Raw genomic sequence first — 9,900 nt, 5'->3', positions numbered from 1 at the left:
ATAGGATTTGAACCCAGGTTCCTTGATCAAGGATCTAATGTTCTTCCCATTACATTACACAGCCTCTGTTAACTTCCTTTTGTCCCCATCTCCAACATACCAGGGGTTTGGCTACCTTTCTACACTCCCAAGTTTTCAATTCAGTTCATTAGGGGAAACACATCTCTGATTTGAAAGTCAATAAGGAAAAAGTTAATTTTGTTAGGATACTCAGGGACTTGTTATTTATGATTGTCAGTTAGGTTACATAGTAGAAAAAATTCCGGACCTAGAGTTTGGAAGACTTGAGTTTACATCTTCTCTCAGACTGTTACTAGCTGTGTGACTATGGGCAAGTCGCTTAGCCTTTGTAAGGCTAATTTCCTCATCTGTAAAATGGGAATAATAATAGCACATACCTTACAGGGCTGTTGTGAGAATTAAACAAGATATTTGCAAAACACGTTGATAACCTTAAAATGCATTATATAAATGCTAGATACTATTACTATAATTGAAAGATACCTTATTGATCTTTTTTTAAACTTATAAAAGGAAGGTTGCTCATATTTCAAGGTTTAAGTTTCAGTTATTTTGAAGAAGTCAAATCAATTTTCTTCGAATGCTGAATGATTGGTGTAATTGTCCATAGATTTGTCCAAAGGCACAAATCATCTGGATTTGTATGAGTCAGTGGTTATATATCGATTTCTGTAAACTTGTGCTGTCAGATTTTAGACTGAAAAAGTGAGGAACAAACAAGCTAACCACTTTTTCCTTTTTTCAGCTCTCAGCTTTACTAAACAGGCACTGGAAAGTTCTTGGCTGAGCTTGCACCTGGTAACCGACTGTATGGAACATGCTCTGACATCCTCTTACCCTCGATATCGCTATTCAGCTGGCTGGTATGCTCAATTCTTCTTTATTCCTATGTCGTATTTGCCTACTGTACTGTTAGATCTTATTTTGTCTCGCTGTATTCAGAAACCTGCACATGCTGTCTAAAGATAGGTTGGAAAGCTGACTTGTGAAGAAGGAACTGAACACTATGAAATTTGATGCACCAAAGAAACAAATATTCTATTTCCACGTTCATGAACTCTGAAATTCCCTTCTCTGGTCACAATCTGTTGTCATTCCACCTCTCTTTCTGTCTTACATTCTCAAATTTTTCTTCATTTCCAATGTGACCTCTAATCCTTTGATACCTAAGTCATTTCTTAGTCTGTCATCCTTGACCTGGCTATATTCTTTTTCCTTATCTTTGTGAGAAATGCTAACAGTTTGGTTCCCACAGAATTGATAAGAAAACAGGATGGGGGAGACTAGGTTATTGATTAATTGATTTCTTGGGTTGTTGATTACACAAATATGTAAACAAGATAAGGGAATACTTGAGGTGATGTTCCCGAAAGTATCTTGTTTGTCCGGGCTTTCCCACTCTCCCCTCCTTTTATCTTACTTTCCTGCTGAACCAACAGTTCCTTGTTTTGTGCCTTTTTGCGACCTTGTTGCTGGGGAAAAGTTTCCTCGCTTACACTGTGAGCTCTGAAGCCCAATCAATGGGAAGAGGAGCTAGTGGGTGGGTGGGGGTTCCAAGTTAGGGTCTGTATAAACTGATTTTGAGCTGCACTCCCTTGAATACCCTGGCTGGAGTCATCTTGAGTGATGCTGGGTGTGTCCTTTCTCATGAGAAAGCAATAAAACTCCTTTTTGCCTTTCTTAAGAAAAAGTCTCTGATTTGATTATTTTGGGGGTCACAAACATCCCACACATCTTGACCCCTTGGTGGACCAGTTTAATTTTACACTGTTCTCTTCTGACAAGTCCCTTGGCTTATTATCCTATTGCTGATTTTCCCCTGACAAACTTAAGCCTTACTTTACTCTCATTATCCACTGCCTTTGTTCCTACACACATATAACTAAACAGAGTGGAGGAAATCATGAGATCGTATTACTGGGTCCACTACAAATTTATGTAACTTCATTTCAAATGGACCCTTGCTATGGCCAAGCAATCCTTTTACACCTCTCTAATTGACTCATTATCTCACTCACTACAGAGGTTTTCCCAAACCTTTTATCCTTCCTCAATCCTCCCGTGGTGTTGAGGCTTAGAGTTGGGAAAGCTGGTTCAGGTGTGAAAGGATTCACTTAGACCTTCTCTGTAATCATTGGGAGCTTTATTGACGCAAAAGCAGTGGGCTAGCTCTGGAAAGAGGACTAGCAACTTACCAAGGGATAGGGGTCTGTTTTATCTTACAAGATAAGGGGAGGGGTTGTCATGATACAGGATGAGGAAGATGGATGACAGGAAAGGGGACTCAGGATAAGGAAGATGGGAAATTTCATGACTCAGGATGAGGGAGACAAGGAAGTTTTATGGTCTAGGATAAGGGGGAAGTTTTAGGGTGTCTCAAGATAAGGAAAAGAGACTCTAGGATGCCCTCAAGTTCAGGAGGGGCCTCATAAGGTGCTGGAAAAACAACTCAATTAAAATTTGTTTCCTTAAAAAGCTTTTAGTTTTTAGGGTACTGTATGTCTTCTGCTTCATTCCCCACTCAAACACCAGGCAGGAGAAACTCAAACACTAGGGGCGAAGGTCATTATCTTCAGTAGCTGCTTCCTGCTGTACAGGGGCAAAGAGTCCATTTCAAGGGCTGGGAATAGGTTGAGGAGCGGAGTTCAGTGTGAAGGTGTGGGATGCAGTGCAAGCTGAGTCCAGCGTGGAGAGAGGCGAACCACTCGGGGACACCAAGGGTAGGGGCTGGTATCTCAAGAGTTGAAAGTGGAACTTCTGCAGGCAAGAATGCACAAAGCAAATCAGGAGTTAAACAAACATGGACCAAATATAAGAGGGAGTAAAATGATAGAGGAACCATGGCCCCCAGGATGACGTAGGGGGAGATATCAGGCTGGAGTGGATGTCCTGCATCCAAGAGGCTGCCTGTAGTATCCTGTAGGTGCAGAGTCCTAATGTTCAAAAGATAAATTCCATGCTTGGTTTTCAGGGAATAAGGGGAGAGCTATGGGGAGTAAACTAGTTGGCATACCCAGCAATCACATACTCGGCTACAGAGTTTCCTATTTGAATTAAGGCTTTAGAATTCCAGTTCCCGGGAAGCAGGCCTAACCCTGGGCAGAGTGTGAGCTAGGAACAGAAGTGGTTCAAAGTGGGGCCCAGAACAAAGCATAGCTAAAAAGTATGAAGATAAGTCCACAGTGAGGGGCTTCAATGCATAGTCTTCTTTGATCACTTTTCTGGCTCGTCCCACCCTGAATCTTATTCCATATCTCACATCCTGCTTGCTTCATCTGCCTCTAGCACTTCTGTCTGCCTCACCATTCACCCAAATGCTCTTGGAAGAGGGACAAAGGAGCTGTCCCTGCCTCAGTGGGGTGGGGAGAGGAGTAAAATGAAGCTGAAGCAGCATCCAGGGGATGAGAAGAGTGTGGAACAGTTATCCTCGTTGCATGACCATCTGCAGGTGGACAGCCAATAGTCTAGGAAACATAAATCTGACAAATAAGTTCAATAGGCAGAGCCCAAATAGAATGAGCATTAAAAATGATGTCAGAAAAGAGGAAAACAAAGAAAGAAACCAAGAGCCCCATGATACTATTATTTACTTTTGACATAGAGGATTATCTGATCTTGTTGTTTCCTCAAAAGTTTCCACTATGATTCCAATTCTTTTAGGAGGACCAGATGCTATTGAGGATTCAACTCTATACATATAATTATAAGTAACAACACTTTTCCAAGTAGAAGCTTTCTATTCTTGAGTTCAGTAGTTATACAAATAAATTTGCTTATAAGAGACTGACTTTTACTCTAGTTACCATAAAAGAGCTGGGAAGATCCCTAAGTAATTAATTCCAAAACAGTGCATATCAATAAGTTGTTTACAATAAAACATGTTTGTACCACAGGACACACAGAATAAACAGGTATTATTTCCACAATAGTAGTAAAGTTTAAATGAAATTGACTTTTCCATTAATGCAAAAATATTCCATTAGTTACCTCCTTCTAAGAAAATTGCACTGAAATTCTTTTCCCCAATCTGAAGATGTCTTTGACTTAGTTTCAGTAGTAATAGAATAACAGCTAGGTCCCTCAATCAGTTGTAACAATACCCAGTTATTCTTACATCATTTTGAAATGTTTAAAGACCTTATTCCATACAAACATATCTAGTAATAGGCAGATATCTAGGCCAAATATTCATTTCCTAAGTTGCTTAAGAAATAGAAAGGAATATAATCTTAGGCTGAATAGCTCAGATCTTAAACACACACTTTAATATAGTAGCTCAGATGTATCCCAGTCTTAGTCTGTGGGATAATGATTCAACATTGTGTTTGTACCTTTGTTTCACAAACTTTTTCTTTTTGTCTAATTATTCCCATATCATTTAGAAAGAATGTTTTATTCCAGGGATTTAATCTTTCACATGACTATGCAGGAGTACTAATTTACCTAACTGTTTAAGATATGGGATGACTACGCATTCAGACTGAAAATAGCAAGATTTCACATACTTGCATTGTGCTCCTATCTTTTACTGTCTATTTGCTTTGATCACAGAAATTTGCCATAAAAAGGAAAAGCAAGGACATCACAGTTTTCCAACCATGTGGTATCAATTCCACATCATAGCCATACTCAGGAATAGTCAGGTGGGAAACATTCCTTTTCAAAGGAACACAATGGGGAAACTGAGCCAGGAGGATCCCATCCTAGGCTGAGTCTAAGACTGTCCTCTCAGCTTTTCTAGATGCAGACCTCCACCTGTAACAATCACATTCTCTCTGAGTAGCTTGTGTCATTTCTCTCAGATGGTGGATTACTGACTATTGATTATGGATGGATTTTTATGATCCATCAGACAACTCAAAACACAATTCATTATGGTCCCATGAGCTTTTATCTCAGATGGCAAGTTCCCTAATCAAAAAATTTACCAGGACCCACATCTCAAATTTAAACTTGTCCTTGTGCAAAAACCAATCACTAGAGATGATTTCTATATACTTGCAAATTCTCAGCAGGCCAAGTTTCTTGTTTAGGAACTCCATGATCCAAACAAGCTCTTTGGCAAGTTTACAACATTAAGGAGGATCAACAGGGATCTCAGAGAAGGGGCTGCCTCATCCAGCCCATCTATCTTTAGAATTTCTATGGGCTGTGTTTTTTTTCACTAGCCCCTCAGGGGCAGTCTTCAACACACACACACACAGAGTAATCAATTGCCTGCTTTAGGTTTTAGCATTAAAACAATACAATTCTCATAAGTGATAACCAAAGTGATGACCATAAGAGATAACAAAGCTGTAACACAAAACAATAAACTTTAGATGACAACAATTGCATTTCCAAATCATATAAACATTATTGATAGAAGGATGGGCTGGCTTTTCAAGTACAGACACAGACAGACTTCTTTATCTTGACCCATCCCTCTTCACTCTCTCCCCACAGCTGTGTGCTGGAAGATACTTCCAGGCTGTAGCTGCTGCTTCTCCCCCTCAATCCTATAGTCAGGTGAGGGAAGGTGAACTTGCAGGCCGGAGTGAGGGGGGTGAAACACTCTCTTCCTAATCTGATCTGGGATGAAAGGGGTTAACAGAAAAAACCTGAGGCTGTTTGGAATCCCCACACAGAGAAACCCTCTTGACTCTAGGGGAGGGAGTGAGGAAAGGGAGTGACAAGATTGTGAGGAGGTGTTTAAAAACTCCTTAATGATCAATCTCAAAACTTCCAGAATCTGCTAAGATGTTTTAACTGTCCTAACTTGTTCACTTCTATGTCCACCCCATAAAAATTTAGAGTGGGGCATTGAACTTTCAGACCCACATTCATGAGACCAGTGCCCTTTCTTATAGTATCTGAAGTACCAACTATTGACTCTGTTTATCTGAAAGCACCCGATCCAAGGACACAACAAACTTAGGAATGAAACTTAGAAAATTCACAGTAGATTTGGACATAATTATTATCAGTATCAAATTACTGCAACAAATTAGCCTGCAAAAGGAAATTTAGTAGGCCTTCTAAAAATTACACAAAAAGATTTTGCAAAACATTACTGTGTAACAAGTATTTCCCTTTCTCAAAAAAAATCTTACAGTTTATCCTGATGTTAGAAGGAATAATCACTTAACTTTCATGAAGTAAATTAACTGGAAACCTTAAAGATTGGAATTTATCAAAACCAAGTTGATGTAAAACGTCTTTTAAGTATCACAAACCCCCAAATTGCCATAAAACCAAAATTCTCAGTAATCACAAATTTCTAAGCATCAAAAGGTGTTTACCTTGGGAAGTTTCTGTTTTTTTTCCCCTAAGTCAAGAACATACACAATTAAATTAGCCTTATCACAATAACAAAGTTTACCAGGCCTTTAAAAATTTATTCAATAGGAATTCCACTATGGGAGACTTGCACAGGGTTGATAAGAAATTATGACTAGATAGTTCCAAAAACCCTTGTCACAGTTAACAACCTCATAATCTGACAGTACAATTCTTGATCTAACAACATCTAGATTATAAGAGAAATTGCTTTTCTAACAACACAAGTGATGCAATTGTTAACCAAATTTGCACAATATAAGAAAATTTAGAAATATAACCATACCACAAGCAATTATCATGTATTTAAAGCTTGACACAGAACCAGTTAATTCCCAATCAAGTGACCTTAAATTTATTTGGATGAGCAAATACGATCTAGATTCATAATCACTAATGGTAACATTTTAATTTCTAAGGCCCAATACTCTTAGCACTTTAAAAGAAAAGATTATTAGCCATAAATGCACTTTTTTTTTTGAAGACACATGGGGACAATTTCCAGCTCCAAAAAACTTTTTACTTCTTTGAACTGGAGTTTCCAAGAGTCTCGGGGTGCAGAGGGAAGGGAGTAATTGCAATTTTCCCAATTCCCTAGCACCCAGAGATTTGAAAGAATTGAACATAAGCTTTGGGATAGAGAGTTGTCCTCTATGCTGTGGAAGGTGTGCTCAGGTCCATGGCCTCAAACTGCTGGACCGAGAGCCTGAGAGGTCAGGCTGAATGTGAGACAGCCTTGTAGCTGTCTGACCCATTTGGTTGGACCTGAGAGGTCAGACCTTCCTAGGTGCTTGGAGAGCCACCTCAACTACAGGGTGAGAAAAGGGATAGGGAGAGAGAGGAGGCTTACATACCTTCCAGTCTCGGCTGGAGAAGAGCTGTAGTTCCTCATCTCTTTTACCTTTGAGATTTATCAGATAAGCCTTAAGCAGTCTAGCTCTCCATTCCCATCCTCCTGGGAATTTTGAGCTGCATGTACTAGAAAATGAGACCCTGAAACGGGGCACAGGGACCCCCAAAAGAAAACCAGGCACAAACGCCCACTTACCCTCCTCCCCAGTGTCCCACGGGGAAAGAGAAGGGACAACACAGGATAAACTAGAGTGCAAGAGAATAAAAGTCTGCTCAAGCAGAGCAAAGTGTTTTTTACTTAAGTTTTGGATACCAAATTTCTTACTAAGCTTGTCTTGTTTAGAAATACCCTTTACAAATTATTTTTCTAGATTGCATTGAGGTCAGGCTGTGTTATAGTGGAACACTAGGTGCTTTTCTTTAAGATCTCCTTCCCCGAATCTCCCATCCTAACAGTCTCCTAGCAGCCTCTCCCTTGTCTTAGCGTCCCAAGACACTTGAGAGGAAAAAACCATGACCAACCCAGCACAAGGGCATCCCCTTATTCGAGGGTCAACAGTCTGACTGACCGCCCAGAGGTCAGTGGAGCTTCAGACGCCACTGGCAGTGTCTGAGCACTCCAGGGGTCTCTCAGCCAGGGAGACGGTAGGAGCAGAAAAGGTCGGGGGAAGAGAACAAAGAAAAGAGGGCTTACCTGTTATCCCAGTGGCCAGGAGAAGATCAGCAGAATCCGATTAATATTTGGACTCCCAGGTTTCGGCACCATTTTATGTTGAGATCTAGAGTTGGGAGAGCTGGTTCAGGTGTGAAAGAGTTCACTTAGACCTTCTCTGTAATCATTGGGAGCTTTATTGACGCAAAAGCAGTGGGCTAGCTCTGGAAAGAGGACTAGCAACTTACCAAGGGATAGGGGTCTGTTTTATCTTACAAGATAAGGGGAGGGGTTGTCATGATACAGGATGAGGAAGATGGATGACAGGAAAGGGGACTCAGGATAAGGAAGATGGGAAATTTCATGACTCAGGATGAGGGAGACAAGGAAGTTTTATGGCCTAGGATAAGGGGGAAGTTTTAGGGTGTCTCAAGATAAGGAAAAGAGACTCTAGGATGCTCTCAAGTTCAGGAGGGGCCTCACAAGGTACTGGAAAAACAACTCTTCAATTAAAATTTGTTTCTTTAAAAAGCTTTTAGTTTTTAGGGCACTGTGTCTGCTGCTTCAATGGCACCTCTTCTCCCACTGTTCCTCCAAAGTTTGACACTCAGAGGTCCTTCATCTCTTTTCCTCCTCATCTCGTGTCACCTAGATGCCTTCTGCTACAATCTTTTCCATCACCCCAGTCTCATATGCCAAGGCAAACCCCTCTATGTACACAAATAATCCCATTCCATCTTGTCTTCTCCAGCAGATTGTGCCCTCTATTATCCCTATTCTCTCACTTAGTTTCAATCTCTCCCTGTTTATTGGCTGTTTCCCTATTGTGCATAAACATGTCCATATCTTCCTCATCCTCAAAAAACTCCACTTGGTCTGGCAAGCCCCACTACCTTTTGTCCCATATCTTTCCTTCCTTTTGTGGCCAGTCCTGAGAAGGTCATCTAAGTGGATGCCTCCGCTTCCTTTTCTCTCACTCTTTTCTTAACTTTCAACTGTCTGGCTTTCATTGTCGTCGTTCAACAGAAACTGTTCTCTCCAAAATTATTGATCACTTAATTGCCAAATCTAGTGGCCTTTCCTCAAGGTCACTTCTTCTTGACCTCTCTGTAGCCTTTGACACTGTCAAAGACATTTGAGAGACACTTATCTCTCTAGGTTTTCTGGACACTACTCTCTTCCTATCTTCTTAATTCTTTTTGCTGGTTCTTCATCAAGATTATGCCCCATAACCATGAATGTTCTTCAAGGCTTTGTACTCTTCTATTCTCCCTCTGTTCTACTTCACTTGGTGCTCTCATCAGCCCTGATGGATTAAATTAGCATCTCTATGTTGGTAATTCTCAGATCTACTTATCCAGCTCTACCTCTCTCCTGAACTCTAGACTCATAATTCCAATCACCTTTTGGACATTTTGAAGTAGATATCCCATAGACATCTTAAACTCAACATGTTTAAAACTGAAATAAATAGTTTTCCCCCTAAACACTCCTCTCTTCTAAATTTTGCTGTTACTCTTGATGGCATCACTATCCTCCCAGTTATCTAGGCTCAAAACCTGGGTGTCATCCTTGACTCCTTACTCTCTCTTAACACCCATATCTAAATCTATCACTAAGACCTGTCAATTTTACCTTCATAACTTCTGATGAATATTTGACGCTATTGATCACATTCTCCTTTTTCATTTTATTAAAAAAACATTTTATTGGTGCTTTTTATCTTTACATTACAATCATTTCCCATTCTTCTCTCCCGATTGAATTCTCCCTTGTGACAAAAGGGAAAAAAAATTGAAACAGAGACCTTGTCTACCAATGCATATTGTCGGGTCCTTGTAATTCTCTACCTCTCTGCCATAAGAAAGGAGGAGGTATGTTTCATTGGGACCTTCAATGATTTTCCCATTACTCAGAGTTCAACTTCCTTTCAGTGACTTTTAAATTTTATTTTGTTGGGTATGTTGTTCTCTTAGTTATTACCCTCTGCATCAGTTCATACAGCTCTTCCCACAATTCTCTGAATTCTTCATATTTTTCATTTCTTCTTGCAGAAT

At 40.1% G+C, this 9,900-nt stretch overlaps 1 long non-coding RNA gene across 1 annotated transcript; it reads right to left on the bottom strand.

Annotated features, from left to right (window-relative positions):
- Positions 1-2,147: 2,147 nt before the first annotated feature.
- LOC114038040 lies at positions 2,148-9,432 on the bottom strand. Its single transcript, XR_003568535.1, has 2 exons — positions 7,886-9,432; positions 2,148-2,778 (listed from the first exon to the last, which is right to left on the bottom strand). It is a non-coding gene; the product is annotated as an uncharacterized LOC114038040 (long non-coding RNA).
- Positions 9,433-9,900: the final 468 nt, after the last annotated feature.

This window comes from Vombatus ursinus, unplaced genomic scaffold, assembly GCF_900497805.2.
Source record: "Vombatus ursinus unplaced genomic scaffold, bare-nosed wombat genome assembly UNPS02010769.1, whole genome shotgun sequence".
NCBI lineage: Eukaryota > Metazoa > Chordata > Mammalia > Diprotodontia > Vombatidae > Vombatus > Vombatus ursinus.
This window is presented reverse-complemented; position numbering and strand designations above follow the sequence as displayed.